Source organism: Strix aluco, chromosome 1 (genome assembly GCF_031877795.1).
Source record: "Strix aluco isolate bStrAlu1 chromosome 1, bStrAlu1.hap1, whole genome shotgun sequence".
NCBI lineage: Eukaryota > Metazoa > Chordata > Aves > Strigiformes > Strigidae > Strix > Strix aluco.
The window spans coordinates 99,764,632-99,782,618 of NC_133931.1; positions in this window are offsets into that span (position 1 = coordinate 99,764,632).

A 17,987-nucleotide genomic window follows, 5' to 3' on the forward strand; every position below is an offset into this window, starting at 1 on the left:
GTCCAGAGCTGCACACGTGATGACTGACATTAGCAAGCAGTATGTAAAATGGCTGCATTCTGCCTACCTTTACCTTAGCAAGGGCACTTGTTTGGATCTCCATCTTCAACCCAGCTGCTGATTTTCATGAATTTCATAGGCACTTAAATCTCTTTGAGCCCCAATCCCTCTGTCAGTTTGATAGAAAGCAGGTTCAGAACATACTGGCTGATAGACAGCCAGATGGCATGATCACAGAAATTTCATTCTCTGTGGGAAATGAGGCTAGAAGCACAAGGATGTGGGATGGATTCATGGGATGTTAAAGAGTCAAGATTTATATTTTTTTCAGTGTTGATAGAGCCTTGAGCATTCTGTTATGGAATCGTATCCTTTTTCCTTGAACCAGGTAGGTACTGGCTCCCTCAGATACTTCGGTAGTGTATTTTTCTTTTTTTTTTATACGAGTGTGTGGCTGCAAAAAATATGTAAGATTCTTTCTTATTTCCTGTATTTGCCCCTGAGTGCCAGCTTTCATCAGGAAGCACAGAGTTTAAAAACAAAACAAAACCTTAGGTCTGTACAAGAAGCACAGAGCTCTCCACAGTGAAGAATCAAAGGTTAAGACAAAGGTGTCAAAATAGCATTTAGCATTTCTGTCAAGCCACAGGTTTTTCTGTATTGCGATATGGTTATCAAATATCCATTGTTCCACTGCATTTAGGTTCCTGCTTTGAATAAGGTCCATCCATGTGACTCATGTCTATTGTGAAGCCACTGGGGGGGGGGGGGGGGGTGTATTTATTTATTTTTTATTATTATTAATCTCCTGTGCAGCAATAAAAACTACTTCAGTTCAGCTGACAAAACCAGGAAGCCTTTTTTTTTTTATGTTTTAGTAGACAACCATTTTTAAAATAATATACTCTGTGTAATGTGGCACTGACAGCCGAAGGAACAGTGACAGAAGAATCCACAGCCACATGTGCAGAGTAATTGTATATTTTGAGGGGCCCAGCAGAGCTGCAGTCACAGCGTTTACTTTCCTGTCATGCTAGGATCTTGACACTCCCCACACCAACAATAAAAGCAACTGAAAATTTCCAGATTGCAGCTAATGAGAGGTACATAGATTATTCACAAACTGGAGTTAGGAAAGTTTAAGGACAAAGTTCTCTTCTCTGCCCCTTCATGGCAGATGTTGGGTCAGGGTCTGCCTTTGCTGTTTAAACAGTGACAATCCAGCAATACTGAGAAACCAAAACATTGGAACTGTGACCTCATGAGCAGTGCAGAGCTTTGAGCTACAGACTATCTCCCTCTGCCAGTTCAATAAATAACACCCAATTAATTATATACAAACAGCCACTCCTCTGAAACGCCTGGACTTTGGAGTGAGCCATTTGAGATGTGCCAGCCCAGTTTGTCAAAGCAGTGATTAAGCATACTCGCATAGAAATTGAAATGTGACCCAAAATACAGTCTTAAAATGAAGGTATCAAAAATCAGAAGCCTCTTTAGACACTGTTGGCCTGGGAGTTTAGGAATTGCCTTTATGCACGTGGGAGGAAGAACTTATCCCATGTTTATGCATGCAACTGTAAGAATGGGAATAAGGCTGTATTGAAGCTCCATCTCGTCCAGCATCTTGTCTCCAATAGCAGGCAGTGAGCTATTGTGTAGCAAAGCAAGCCAAGGTGCTGCATTCACACTGCAGTGTCCACTGGAGGTGCACATTAAAATCTCATTTTTAACAAGCCCTTGGTTCCTCTTTTATCATCAGTGTGCTAGATGGTGCCAGTGTCGCCAGGACTAAGGACATCTCAGATCACAGTTTGCAGATTTCAGTGGACTCACCATTGCTGACTCTCCATGTGGGGTTATCTATGCTGCCTTCTCCAGAAGGTAAGGAGCAGATTATTGCCTGCTGCCTCTACTGAATTCTGCAACAGTAGTCCCCACATAGTCCCGGCCTTGCAGAGCTCCTTCTTGGACCTTGCATCTCCTTACCGCACCCAGCCAGGCACTGTTTTAGTAGAGATCTAACGTTCAGCTGGTCTGCCCCCAAATCATGCTGTGGAAATACTCCTCCTGGTGCTCCTCTCTCTTTTCTCTTGCCTGTACATACTCCCTAGACTGCATGCTATAGCACTTCTTACACTGGAAGAGAATGAATGATCCCAGTAAGTCACTTTGTACTCCTAGCTGCCTCCACGACCCACCAAGAAGGTAAGTCAGGCAATCCTCCTGGGAGCAGCTAACAGCAAGTCTCACAGGGTGCCCTGATCATTGTGTGCCATCTGGGGACACCACCACACACACAGACCAACTGTGCCAAGCTGCGGCCCCTCTCCTGGTGCCTCCAAGACCTCTTGTTGTGGGGTGGTTTTTTTTATACCTTCCCAGTCTGAGGTCCCACTGAGTCATGGGACTTCCTGATCAACTTCCCCCACCATCCCCACCAGCAGAAAGAGGAAGCGTGGTGACGGGGTCCTGGTGACTGCGGGGCCTATATCCATTCCCTTTTCATCTCAGGTCTCCTACACAGCACCAGTGGGCACTGTCCACTGGCTCCTCAGATGCCTTCAGGGTGATGTACCCTGCACCCTCTTCTGGTTCCCTATCTGTATGTTCCTGACCTTTTGGCCTTGATCTTCCTCTCTTCTCTCCTTTGCTGTCCCCCGCTATCATTTGACTTTTCCCAGGTCAGTGCAGGCATATACTGAAACTTCAACAGGATACTTGTCTAGCCTGAAAAGAGTTAAGGCAAGTCACCCCTACTATGTGTAATAACTTTGTGCCTTCACCAAATTGTCTTCTCACCATATGCCCTTTTTTCCAGTTCATTTATAAATAGGTTAAACAGCAGGATCCCAGGAACAAAACCCCCTCAAACATCACTGGAGACCTCCCTCAAATGTGAATGCAGGCCATTTATCCTCCTCTTTTAATAGGTTATTCACATGAAGACTTTTCTCTTGTCCCATGGTGCCTTAATTTTTTTCAGAGCCATTACTGACGGACCTTTATGTCTTTGGAAATTGTTGCTGGGATTCTATAAGGCCAACCTTGTTGTGGTTTTCATTTAACTTGCCAGAGTTTATGATCCTTTCTATTTTTCCATTCTTGGACACAACTTCTATTTTCTGAAGAAAGTCTTCTGCTTCTAATAAATTCCTTTACCCTGCTGTTAGCGATGTCAGCTTTCCTCTTGGTCTTTCCAAAGTCTTTGTCCATACACAGAGGCTTAGAGCAAATGTACCCCTACATGTTATGTTTAAATAGTCACCATGCAAATATTTTAACCTTCAGGCATCCATTTTAGTTTCTTTGAAACAAGGTTCCTTGTTCCTATGTAATTCTATTGTAGTTGGGGGTTTTTTGGCTTTTGTTCCCTAGGCAAGAATGTTGAGCAGGGGCATTTTGAACCAGGTTCTATGTGTTTCTCAGGGCTAATATAAAAGTTTCTTCTTCTTTTGTAGGTTCTTTCACGCAGCAACACTATTTTCTTTTTCTGCAGCATCAATCCCTGATGTGACATTTGTTCAATATGCAGGTGGGAAATTGATATCTCCTGTTACTGTTGCATTTCTTGCCCTGTCAGCAACTCTGAGCTCCCTCAGCATGTAATAGACACTGACATTTGATCTAACCCTGATATAGCATATTTCTGACTTAGGCCAGGAATGTCAGGCTATATAGGTTTTGAGCTGCTTGTAAACACAATTATCTTGTTACTTTGATTTGGCACAAAGCTTTCTCTAATATATGTTACCACTTCTCTACTGCTGCTGCCTTCTCTGTCCTTTTTTATGCTTTGCACCCTGATTCAAGAACATCTGATTGTTTGCCTTCTTCCCATCAAGTTTCTGATACTTAGTATGAGATCATCCCTGTTTAAAGTCAGGCATTTTTGTTTCCTCACCTTGTTTGTCAGACTTCTGGCATTTATACTGAAGAATCTTTTCTTTTTCTCTCATTATACTATGATATTCTTTTTGTTTGATTATTCTTCATTCTTTCGAGTTTCATCAAATTATTGTTATTCACTGGAGGATAAAGTTTTCCTGACTTCCTGCTCTGAATATGTGCCATCCTGAATCATGTTTTAGCACTTGTCAACTTCTCCCTTCCTTCCATTTAAAAACACCTAACACCTTTTTAAGTGTCATCACTGGTTTAATTTGATCTGACTACATACATTCTGAAAGTTTTCCCATTTTCTAACAAGTTCAAATACTTTGTCTTCAACCATTTCCTAGCCACTCATTGAGAATTTGTCTCTGTTTCTCCCAGTTTAGCCCTGCTCATGGTAGTGGAGGCATTCCAGATGAAGCTACTATGGAGCTCTTGGCCTCCAGCTTACCATCTGACTGCATGCATTTTGCCTCCAGAAACCCTATTCTCCCTTCCCAAGGTCATTGCTCCATATACTGTGTCCAAACGCTCCCTCAAGCCTTCCCCAAGAGCCTGCCCAGATATTCCACAGCATCCAGCAAGCAGGTATTGCATCCAGCAGTCTAATCACCATGTAGTCTTTTCTAGTATCACAAAACCATGTGGACATATGCCTGATAGAGCATCAGTGTCCTACCTCTATCTTCCTGAAAACTGGAATATGAAGAGTAATCTCAGTGCAAAAGTGTATGTGGCCTCAAGCTGTGAGATCATTTCTGCCACTCCCAGGATAAGACTTCCAGCCACAAAGCCTTCCCCCACCTCAGCAGCATAGGGAGTGTATAAACCTGGAGGTAGGACTGCTCAGTGAAGAGACTGTCAAGTGCATCTGTCTGTTACCCCGACATCTTTTAGTCAGGTGTCATGGCCTCAAGGACTAGGATGTTGGGCTAGTTGCAGTGGATACTCATGGTTGCTACCTATGAACTGAGTAGATAATGATTTATAGGACTTAGTGGTGTAAACTGAGGACTCCTTGCCCACTTATTATTTAAATAGCCAGCTGTTGCATTAGTTTGCTTATGATTAGGAGGGGCCTGATGGGCTCTATCCCCAGCTCCAGGCACAGATCTCTGAAGGAGGAGTCATTCAGATACCTAAAACAAGGAGAAAGGCAAACTTCCCCTCTGGCAGATCTCCTTTTACATCACCCAGCACTGACTATTTGGACCTGCTGTGATCCCATGGTGAGTCTTTGGTTTCTCTCTTACTCCTTGTCACTCATTCAGAGAGGGGAAAGTAAGAACAAAAACCACAGTGGCTGGTGACAGACAACATGGGTAAATCACGCCTGATTAATTTGGTGGCCTTCTACAACGGGGTTACAATGTTTGTGAATAAGGGTAGAGCAACTGACATCATTTACCTGGACTTGTGCAAAGCATTTGACATTGTCCCACATGACATCCTTGTCTCTAAATTGGAGAGACATGGATTTGATGGATGGACCACTCAGTGGATAAGGAATTGACTAGATGGTTGCACTCAAAGTGTTATGGTCAATGACTCAATGTCTGAGTGGAGAGCAGTGACAAGTGGTGCTCCTCAGGGATCAGTGTTGGGACCAGTGCTGTTTAACATCTTTGTCAGCGACATGGACAGTGGGATTGAGTGCACCCTCAGCAAGTTTGCTGACGACACCGAGCTCTGTGGTGCAGTCGACACTCTGGAGGGAAGGGATGCCATCCAGAGGGACCTGGACAGGCTGGAGAGGTGGGTCCATGCAAACTTCATGAAGTTCAGCAAGGCCAAGTGCAAGGTCCTGCACATGGCTTGGAGCAATCCCAAGCACAGATACGTCTGGGCGATGAATGGATTGAGAGCAGCCCTGCAGAGAGGGACTTGGGGGTAGTAGTGGATGGAGAACTGAGTATGAGCCAGCAATGTGTGCTCGCAGACCAGAAAGCCAACCGTAGCCTGGGCTGCACCAAGAGAAGTGTGGCCAGCAGGTTGAGGGAGGGGATTCTCCCACCGTACTCCACTCTTGTGAGACCCCACCTGGAGTCCTGTGTCCAGCTCTGGGGCCTCCAGCATAAGAAGGACATGGACCTGCTCAGGTGGGTCCAGAGGAGGGCCACGAAGATGATTGGAGGGCTGGAGCCCCTCCCTTATGAGGACAGGGTGAGAGAGTTGGAGTTGTTCAGCCCAGAGAAGAAGAGGCTTAGGTGAGACCTTATAGTGGCCTTCCAGTACTTAAAGGGGGCCTACAGGAAAGATGGGGAGGGACTCTTTATCAGGGAGTGTAGTGATAAGACAAGGGGTAATGGTTTTAAACTGAAAGAGGGTAGATTTAGATTAGATATTACTCATAAATTCTTTAATGTGAGGGTGGTGAGGCACTGGAACAGGTTCTCCAGAGAAGTTGCGGCTGTCCCCTCCCTGGCAGTGTTCAAGGCCAGGTTGGACGGGGCTTTGAGCAACCTGATCTAGGTGTCCCTGCCCATGGCAGGGGGGTTGGAACTAGATGATCTTTAAGGTCCCTTCCAAACCAAACCTTTCTATGATTCTATGAAAAGGGATGCTGAAATAAATAGCCATTGGTAACTCTATACTGTTACATTGCTTTGCCCTCACATACACTTCGCATCTTCCTTTTTTTAGATTGGAAGGACATTTTACAAAGATTTCAATTCAACTGCTCTGAGCATTCCACAGGAGTCAGAAATAGTGGCCTGGAAACAAGAGACATTATACTAAAAGCACTGTTGGTGTTGAAATACGTCCAGTCTTTCTGGTTACATTTCTTCTACATACTGACAGTTGGTCCTTCATTCTCCGTTAGCTTTCAAAGCAATGATCTACCACCTCAGAGCTCCATACTCATGGAAGACAAGAAGACCCAGGAGGCAATAGCAAAACAGAGAGCAGCAACACCCAACAAGGATTGTGAAGCACCAGGTGTGTAGTCACCACTGAAACAGCAGCTTCGTGGGAGGTAGCATAGGATGGAGCCCAGTCTGCCTGGAGATAAGGGACCAGGACAACTAGACAAGGGAGCATGCTCATCTGAGTTCCCATAAAGACCCTGGGAACTACTTTCTTCAAAACAGTAGGATACTAGGCTCTCCCAGGCCTGAGCTCCACAGCCTCCCTCATTCCTTCAGCACAGGGCTCTGCACACAGGCTGTCATCAGCAAAACCTTCAGTAACCATGCTGATGCACATAAGAGATGGAAAGCGGAACCACTGTTTCTTGAGGGGGAGGCTGAGGAAACAGGTGACGCATGGTGGGAGGACGAGCAGTGAGAAATGGAGAAATGAGAAATAGAAAGTTTTTGCTAGAGCTGTGACAAATATAGCTCTTCTAAGTGTAATGGAACTAGACGGCAGAGTGAGCAAAGACAACTTGGTGGCCTTTCAAAAGAGGAAGGAGTGACAAATATGTGAAGATACTAAACTGGCCTATGTCCTGAGGGCCCTGACTCTCAAGCTCTGGGGGTTCGTGCTGAGGTGATTTTTAAGAAGCTACTGGTCCCAGTTGCCCACCCATTGCCACAGGTTATTGCCCCATCACTGACTCAGAAATAGCTGTGTGCCCACACCATAGCACCAGACTGCTATATTGACATAAACTGAGGTGACTCTGGCTAATTCAGTTCACTAGGACTGTGGTGGCCAAGGGATCTCCTTGATCCCTATCAGATTTAATTGAATAGGTGATGAGCTGAGGTCAGAAACCTCCTGAGCAATCACAGCCTAACCTGACAAGCACCAAGAGTTGCCAAGAGAGTACCAGGAGAGCTTTGATACTATTTTAGCCAATTTGCTTGTCTTTAGACCTCATTTTCTCTACTTTTCTCAAGCTCCTTTACTGCCCTGGCTTGCAGAAGGCTTTGGAGAAGGTTTGCAAAAGCCATGTAAGCCCGTTCTTTTGGTCTGCTTGTTGCCTTTCCTCTAGGGAGCTGAGTGCCAGACTGAGTAGCACAGGCAGGATGTAGTCCCTTGACATGCTTCAGAGAAGAGCACTGGTAGTTTTATAGCATGGCTGTCAGGGTGCAACAAGGGCCCAGGAGAAATTCCAGGGTGGCAGGGCAGGGCCTGGCAGCCAGGGCCGGGCAGGCAGGGCCCATCCCACCGCCCTGGTCAAGGTAGCCTGGGCAGAGGCAGCCCCAGTCCCTGGCATCCAGAACCTCCATGGGGATGGGGATGGGCCCATGGCCAGGCAGGGCAGGGCTGTGAGGAGCTGGAGACCAGCCCTGCTGTAGAATCACTGGGGCAGGGATTCACAGCCCCAGGAAGCTGAAATGGGGTCCTGGGTTCTGGTCACAGTGGAGGTGGAGCCCTGGGGGGTTGAAATGGGGTCCTGGTCCCTGGGCAGGGTTGGGGAGCCCAATGGCAGCTGAGGCAAGGACAGGCAGGGCTGGTGGTACCTTGACAATGTCATTGACCAAGACCGACAGTTTTGATCATCTCTGCTCATGTTAGGGAACTGCAGAGAAAAACCTACTCCAGCAAATGATTTGCAAAACTAAGTTTAATCCACTGTAATCAAAATTCATTATTGTTACCTTGGTTATGTTCTTTGATAACCACAGTGCAAATTACCACTGCAGAGCCAAGAAGATGTCAGCCTTACACTTGGTGCCAGCTTTGCACTGCTTCTGGAGATTTGGTTTAGCTCTGACTACAGTGATCCCTGCACATGCTAGGAGGAGCTGCTAAAATAAATGGCAAGTAGTCCCGTGAGAATCACAACTAGTGGCTCCTACTCAGTTAGATAATCAACCATTTAATAAAGGGTGAGCTTCTACCTCTTCCCTTCCATAGGGAGCATTAATGCATTATTTTTCCCCTCTTTATCCACTTATTTCCACAAAACCGGTAGGAATTTAATATTTTTGAAACCACTCTTCCTCTATTAATCTTAGCTGAAATTGCCCAATGGATTCAAAAGTTATTAGGAATAGCTATATGGTTGTACGGATGTTGACAGAGACAGACATAAAGCATTATTGTATTAAGAAAGCACTCAAGTTTATAGCAACATAGATTTTTAAATCATGTTAACATCCAGCAGATATCTACTAGTATGAGGATTATGTTTCGTCTCTACACAAGTCTGCCTCACTAACAGCCTGAGAAACTAAAGAAGCTCAGAAAGAAGTGGCCATTGCTTAGATTTCATGCCTTGATGGTCTTCTCTGGGAAGGAGTGATTGCACAGTCAGGACTTGGCAGGAAACCTTGCATAAATACTCTTCAGAGACTGGAAGTTTTGCTTTGTACATCCGATTCCAGATCTTTCAATGCTGCAGTTATCATCTTTCTCCCCTCCAACATTTTATAAATTAAACCCCCTCTCACTCTGTCCACTTCCCCTGTTAGCCTTTCCCTTCTTGTACCTTGAGACTTGAAGTAGCGGAGGTTGCTGTTCTAACTGATACTGAGCTTCTCAATAGCTAAAAAGCCTTATTGCTTTATGTATTTTTTTTCTCAGGGAAATTCAAGCTTTAGATATAAACATTTGTGAGTAAGTTGTTCTTAGGACTATTTAAAATATGATGAGATCTATATTTTATATTGATTTGAGCTTTGTTTTACTTGTTCATGTGTTTTTGAAAAAGAACAGATGCTGCTTGAATGTTTCCGATGAGGCAGATTAAACACACACTAGAGAGCACACCTGAGCCAAAGGTCAATCTTTCTCAGCAAGATGGCCAGCAACAAACTGCTCCATGGTTTCCCAATATTGGTAATGAAGGCTTATAAAGTAGACTGTAAATAAATTATTTTTCTGTATTTTTATTTAAACTTTTACAAACTACTGAAATATATGTTTTGAAAATTTTTGTTTTAGTGGCCTGCAGAGGATAGCAACTGGTTTTCTCAGTATTATTTAATTTGGAAAATTCCAAGTTTTCCAATAAATTGGTCTATCAGCTTTCACTGCAGAAGTACAAGTTGAGTGGTTTCCACTACCAGCCATGCCTACAGTTCTGCCCTTCTGAGAAGTATATTTGTATAAGATTCTTTCCAATTAAAGTCTGAAATGGCTTTGTCATATCTGTGGGCCACTGTACTCTTATTGTAAAGCACCTTGTTTAACTGATCTCACTGCCACTGGCTTTAAAATGATGGTGTTCACGCCCAGGACAAGGGCTCTGTTTCTTCCATGGGAGGCTTGGTTACCTCTGAGAGTTGTGCCAATTATGTCTGAGAAAAAACATCTCTTCGAAACTCTCTGTGGTGGCCCTAAGCAGAGTAGTAAAAACAGGTTGGTGAAATAAAAGCTGTGATCTGTCACCAGGTATGGCTAGGAGGAATTATTGAAAAGTTCATTGTGTTCCCTCCTGTGATTTGGGTATTACAGTTTAGTCTGTATATTTCAAAAGCAGAAGAGAAATCAATGTTGCATGAGTGTTCAAAATGTCAAAGTCACCCAAACAAGCAGTGGGTGTGTCATTTATTTGTGATAATCTCTGCTTACAGATTATTCTGTAAACTGTATCTTAAGCTAAAACTCTAGTTTGTTCATTTTCAGAAAGGGACTGGGCAGTTTTGGAGGGAAGGGAAAGAGAAAGTAATACTTTTTTTCAGGAAGAGAATTTTATTGCTGTTCATAGAAGACAGAGCAACTGCTAGCTAGTCAGTTTGAGTGATTTTCTTAAATGAAGGTGGGGAATAACAAGTCAGGGGAAGCCTGGCCATTTCCATGAGAGAACAGAGCGTTTGTCTCCTATCTATCTGAAGTGCCAACCAAAAAAATGTAGAATTATAGCAAAAAAGTAGAATTATAGGAATTTTAAAATACCATAAATTTCAGTACATAGCTATATATGCCATGGAGACTGAGATATTTCCTACTGACAGTGGAAGCACAATGTTTATATCATGAATTATTCTTGATGGCTCTGAATGATAAATGTCAAAAACAAATGATCCTAGAGGAAAATCTATTCTAGCAGCATTCTAAATCTGCTCTGAAAAGCATATTCAGCCTGAAGAAATTGATGGAACTGATATTTTTCAGAAGCCCTTGGTTTTCTTCTTTCATCTACAGTTTCTAAATACAGACCTGTAATACTTTTCCCACGCATTTGGAAGATCTGAATTTCTCCTGAGATGACTTCCTAACTTTTTCAACCACCACTTCACCCCCGTTATTTATCTGTCCTGATATTTTACCTTTCTGAAGTTTTGAGTCAAGGAATTATCTTTGTGAAATGTCTGGTCAAGCAGTTATAGACTACAAAACTCATGTTTGGGGCTCTTTATCTATATTATATATAGAGATGCGAGGTGAGAGGGACCAGGCAGTCAGTGAAAAGGGCCTAAATATCTCCAATCTCCTCTACTCTCCTTTATTCTCCATCTTAGGAATGGTTGCACTTCAGAGTGAGTATTAAAGAGAAACTTTTTCTTCTTTCTTTTCTGAAGATTTCACTAGTTGTAGTTGCTCTAGGATTCCCCAAGATTATATCTGAGTATAAATAATTTTAAAATTTTTATTAAAAAATGATGCAAGAGAGAGTAGTGAGAACAATCTTGGGATCTTAGGCTAAATTCTGTTCAGTTTCTGTTTTTCAGTTCAGAAAAAACATAGAAGTGGATAAACTGATTTTGTTTCAGAAGTGTTTTATCGTCCAGTGTAGAAGTGGATACTCTACCTACACAAAAGAATTGTGGATCTGCACTGGTTGTTGAATCTTTACTAGGATTTTATTTTCCACCAGTTTTCATTTTCACATTTAATTTCCTTCCTGGCTCTGTGTGCTGTGTATCCAAATCTCCGTGTGACCAGAAGCAACATTATGTGAGTCATGTGGTCTGAAGAAAGAAAAGGGGAGATGGGGTGGGGGCCCTAGATCCAGATTATCCACCAGCAAAGTCCCTCAGCAGTCACACGCTTAGCCTTGGCACTGCACCACATGCACTTGCTGCTCCTGACTCAGTTGGTTTAGTTGAAGAGGCCAGAGCTGGCCTTCCACCATCAAAGGTCAAGATCACTGATGGGTGCAAGTTGTCCCTCTGCGGATCCTAATGAAAGAAAGGCTACAGGCCTTCTTGCATTCTCCAGAAATTCACGTAGAGGCAGTTAACTTGTTGGAAACGCACCTTTGGTTTTTTTTGTAGTGGAAAAACCGACGCTGAGTGACAAGGTGGGAGATGTTGGAGGATTCCTTTTCCTTAAAGAGTGGAGGAGAAAAAAAAGACATGCAGAATTTCTGTTTTGATGAACTGACTCTAGGTGGCAACAACACGCTGCGCAGCCTTACCAGAGGCTAATCAGGCAAAGACTATTTAATGCTGCTTACACAGAGGCAAAAAAAAATTGATAGTATTTTCAGTACTGGTTCTAGAAAATTTTCCAGCTGATTGCACCAGCTGCACATTGACAGAAACATTTCCAGATTCTGTCAGTTTTAGTTGTAGTAGAGGACCTGGTTTTCAACACGTTTTTTGAAATAGATGCTGCATGTTTCGTTTTGTAGGCATAATAATGCAGGTGTGGTGAGGAAAATTAGCAAACTATTCTCTTTTGGTTATCCTGCTTGGATGGGCAATCTCAGGAAGCGTGTGTATAATCCTGATCTGTAATGATGTGCGTAAAAGTGCACAGATGGGTATGTACAATTGCAGTTCTGTAGCATTCACCAGCAATGCTCTTGAAATGCCACTTCACCACCTCATCAAAAAAAACCAGCCACACAGATACCTACGAAATGCTTGCCACATCTTTTGTGTAGAACACTGCATTATCTGCCAAGAGATTTGTAATGCCCTATTTCATTCCCTCTTCACTATGTATCCAGCTTCCTGGGCTTAGCAGTAGATTAGCAAATGTTTGCACAATATAAAATTTTTTACAAGTATGATGAACTGCAGTGGTTTTCCATTTTTCTCAGAAGTCCATTTTACTGTTAACTCCACTGACCCTTGAAATATTTAAATCTGTTATTGATGTGTTTAGAGACACAGGGAGAAAGCAGAGAAAAATATAATAGTTTTGATTACTTGTTGCAGCAAACACCCATCATTGTAACCACACTATATACTAATAATGACCACATAAAATCTTTCAAGTGTGATGACCGTGTTTGTAGCAAGGCCAAAGTGTCTGATGGCATCTACAGGATATGATACACTTCTTTATTACTCTGTCAAAGTGACAAATCTGTGGAACTCTGTGATTAAATCAGCTGGTTTGTATAATTGACCCATTCACCTGCATGTTGTCAGTTAATCTCCTCTGGGGCTATTTCCAGTATTTCAAACTTCTAAGCTGCTTTCAAAGAGAAGAACTGTCCTTTGAAATGTAAATATGTATCACCTGAAAGCAATTTCTTCCTTTCTTACCAAAGTGTGGAATTTGTGTTTAAATGATACTGAATCAGGTTTCCAGATTTACAGTATTTTAAATCAATATTTTATAATCATCTATAAGCCTGGTAGACTGATTTTTAAAGTAAATATATATAAATGAATCGGGATTTATTCCTATAGGACTATATAAACCTATCCAGGATGAGAGTGCCCTAGAAATGAAAAATAGAATTCACTAATCTTTTAGGGTAATTTGTGTCAAGGTACTTTGTGTAATGCTTATTTTTATTAGTTTTTCTTCCTTTCAATTAAGCAGTAGCTTTACTATGCATTTTTTCAAAAAGTGGGGACATGATGCCAAAAGTAACGGAAACGGTTGGAAAAATTGTTTATATCTATGACATATTGTCCAAATACATATCATACTGGTTTTCAAGTTCACTTGTGTTAAAAAGGCGTATCTGTGTAAAGACAACGCTGCTAATCATGGTGGGTGTTTTCAGTTGTATTCTGAGATACCCACACTTGATATAAAGGTCTTAGGACCCTTACTCGGAGGCATGTATACCACCCCAAGATCTGCAGTGTGAGAATGGAGTACACCAGCACTGAAGACTCATTTTGGACAGGCCCTGAGATCCTCCCCAACTTGTTTCCTGCACAGCTTGAGGAGACACTTGATAAAGTATCATCATGTATAGCTGTCATAACACTCATCCCATGCTATCTGCAGTAATCCTCAAATGACACTTTCATTACAACCACCCTGGCCATTTTCAGGAGTCATTCACCTTGTGGCATCTGAGGTAGACAAGGCTTCTCACATCTGTTTGTCTTCCCACAGGTGTCCCATGTGTCATCTCTGCTTTCAGATGCTCATTTCCCTCATATGCCCTGCATGCTCATAGTTTTCTTTCTGCTTCCCATAAAAGATGTCCCATTCTCATGCCAGAGGAGGCTCATGTCACACTTCTTAGAGGTAGTATTTTCATGCCACATTCCACATCTTTTCCCAAAAAGCTTAGCCTGCACCAACAGTCTCTGCACTGTTTGTGAGAGACAAGAAACCAGGCCTGCAAGAAACTAAGAAAAACAGCCTGAGAAAGCAAAAGTTGAGGGAAGGAATGCCTCAAACACTCGCAAGACAAAACTATGAGTCACAGGGTGGATAGTGTGGGGGTTGAAGCTGATAAGACTGCCCAAATAACACGAGATGCATCTGGAGGAGGGAGCCCTGTGGAGACAGGACGGCTCTGCTCTGCTGCACCTGGCCAAGCTTCAAGGGCCATCTGTCTGGTGAATGACCTTTGCTTCATTATCCACAAAATGCATATTAAAGTTAACACCCCTCAATATGCTAACGAAAGCTAACATGATCATGCTAATTACATCATCCCATGAAACACCTTAGCCCTCCCCGTACATGGGATACGTAGGTATGTGGGTCGACCTAGGGGACGCACCCAAGGAAAGTGGGTATAAATCAATGGGGGGGAAAGAAAGGAGGGGCCCTGGAGAATGCAGTGAAGTGAAGAAGACGAATGCCTCCTGGAAATCTCGCTGGCAGGATCGATGCAGAAACCCAGACCAGTGATCTGTATTTCCCTATTCCCTCTATCTCTCTCTTTTCCTTTTTCCATTAAGAAATGCAAAGCATATTGTATTGCTTGCCACAACTTGCTATATACTTAGCCAATTACCACGTGTTCAATTAGTACATTGTCTGTAGTTAATAAATGTTTGGACTTTGAGACTTGTCTCACCATTGTCTGCTCCATTGGGGATTTGCGAATCTGAGTCACTTGTCTCCCTCATCTGAGCGGGATGTGACAGTTTTTTCATCCAGTTGGGCTTCTCCCATCAGGCTGCTACCTGCTTCTGTTCCCTTTCTCTCCTCTCCATGCCAGTGCTTCTGTTGATCCTTTCACATGTTGCTTAAGCTGTGGTTTTCTCCTTCTCCTTCATGCCAGATCTGTGTTGCACTGCAGGACTCCATACCAGAAATCCACATTTTGTCCATGCCAGAAGCTTTGTGTTCTCATTCTAATTTTGGTCCCTCCTCCTATTTCTTACTCCTTTCTCTTCTTTTCTTCCTCTTTCAAGGTGTTAACGTTTTGAACACAACTGAGTTATAGGGCCAAAATACAATGAGTAATGTACTGAGACTAACATGTTTTTCTGCCATCAACTAGTTTTTTAATCAACAGGAGTTTAGCAAGCACGTAGCAAATGTTAGCTGTCTCTATTGCAAATGTGGGGAAACGCACTGCTTGCTGAGAGCCCAGTGGGTTTCCAGATACAGCTGGGGAGGACAAATGCTAGCAGCTCACCACGGTCTCATCCGGTATTGACACGAGCAAAATCAATGTGACTATAGGCAATGAGAAATAAAGTTGTAAGGACTGTTAGCTGCTAAATCATGTGTTCTTTAACTCTTCAGTATAAAACTACGCGGGGCTCTGTATCACCATTCTTTACCCCTTGAGCATCCCTCCACTCTAGTTTGCATCCATGTCAGTGAAGTTTTTCCCACTGACGATTGAAATGTTCCCTAAAACTTCTGAATCGGTGCAGTAATCAAAAGCTACCACATCACACCTAAGCTTAAAGTGCTGTGAAGTTATAAAAAATAACCTTGTCTGTTCAATCTGCCACTGAAACATGGAAACCATAAGTGACATGTCAGATACCAAGTTATGTTTTCAGATGAGGCATCATGTAATAAAAATAGTTTTCAGAACATTCTGTTATTTGTTTTGGTTTGTTGGGGTTTTTTTCTTCTCAAATAGGTTCAGATATTACTTTGTACAGATTAAAGCACCTTATTTTCTAGATGAAACTGTCTCATTTTTGCAATGAAACAGTTTGGCACTGTTTGGGTGCAATATGAAATGTCATTCTCTACAGTATTACCAGCAGTTCCAGATAATCAACAAGAGAAACAATACAGCATTCAAAACAAAACCAAATGTCCATGTGTCCCATAAGTGTAGATTCTATATTTTTGACCCACCTAAAGGAAGTCACTCCGTTCTCTGTTTATACTCAAGAGCTGTATCCATTTCAAAACAAGTTTCATATGGCAAAATAGTTCTCACGTTTTCAGGAGCTCTACCTTCTGCCAGGTTTACCCAAATTTTATTTGGCAGAGCACCACTACCATGGAATACCTGCAGTGGCAATGGCACAAGCTCTAGAAAGATATTTGGCTGTTTCCACATGGTTCTCTTTCAGACAGCTACTCTACATTTCCTGCCATATAAACAAGTCTCCACTGTGATTTACAATTTTAAATACAACCCTAGTTATTGCAGATGAGTTGGAAAGTAAAGTCTCTCTATAGTCGATCTATGCTATACTCTCTCCACAAGCTGTAGAAGAGTGAAGACCTAAACTAACCTTAGTAGACTTTTTTTGATTATACAAATAAAACCAGATTTTATATTTTGAGCTTATCAGGTAAATCTGGAAATGACAAAAAGTGTAGTAAAGGAAGACTCCAAGTTAAATGTAGACTGTACCAGTTGACTTCTTGCATTGATAAATAATATTTCAAAAATGTATTTTTTTTTCCTAACCAAAGCCTACCTTTCTGAAACTCTTCCCTTGCCCTCAAATTCACTTCAAATCCCAGAGTTACTGCCTCTTCAAAAATTTTGTTCTGTGTTCACTTTTCATTTTGGTTCTCCAATTGGCTTTTACCATAAGACAATTTAAGGATTTTTTTCCACAAGGCAAGCAACATTTAACGCAAGAGTTAAATTTATTTTATTATATGCAAAACTGGTTTTAGGACAGCCATCATCAATTAATGACAAATCATTGATTCAGATATTGGAATTACTATTAAGTCTTACAGATATTAGTGATGCAGGAACATTTATTCAACATTATTCTGCCTACAGTGGCCTTCTTACTATATGCCTCATTAACTCCTTTATTTGCAGTTAACCAACGAACAAGAAAAGAATAAATTCAAAGTAAAGAGGAAGTTGACAGGAAAAGCTATAGTGTCTTTCTTTGGTTTCTCAGGTTTATATTTTAAGCCTAAAAGCTGCAGTGTTTGATTTTCTTGGTTTAATTTTTTTAAACCTTAAGCAGCATTCTGTGATTAGGCAGGCTGTAAGCATTAGGGCTTCTGATATTCTTTCACAATGTAATTAACATTACCCTACCAACTCCTTTGTATCACACAGAATATGGATTTCCTCTGGGAACTACTATACCTCAAGAAAACTAAGACGTTAGCACATAATGTGAATTTTACCAATTTCATGCCACTGATAGACACAGAATCACATCCCAGGGACAGTTGAGCTCCCATTAGATTGGTATTTTCTTCCTCACTGTTGTTTGGGGCAGGACTGGGAGGTGTAATGGTTCATGAACGTTTTTATGGAAATTCATCCTGGCTTAAAATAAAAACCAGAACAAAATATTATATAGATAGTGTTGATGGCAAATGACTACTGAAATGCAATTGTTACACTTTTCTGCAGTTGCTTTAGCTGTGCCATCATGTTTCGTGATGTGGATGGGAAATGCAAAGGGAAACAGCCATTGCTGGTACCAAATTGCTGCACAGACTCCAGCTGTGAGCCAGTAATTGGGTTTTTTTTATGTGAAGCAAGAAAAGATGGGCACATTTTGAATCTGCTAAAGTGTAGCACAGGTTGGTCAATCTGCTTGAACAATCTCAGACTGGTTTAATGCACAAATAGCATGGAAAAACTGATTCCTGTGTACTGGACAGACAGTTTCAGCCTGAGGACTTGTTTGGATGACGTA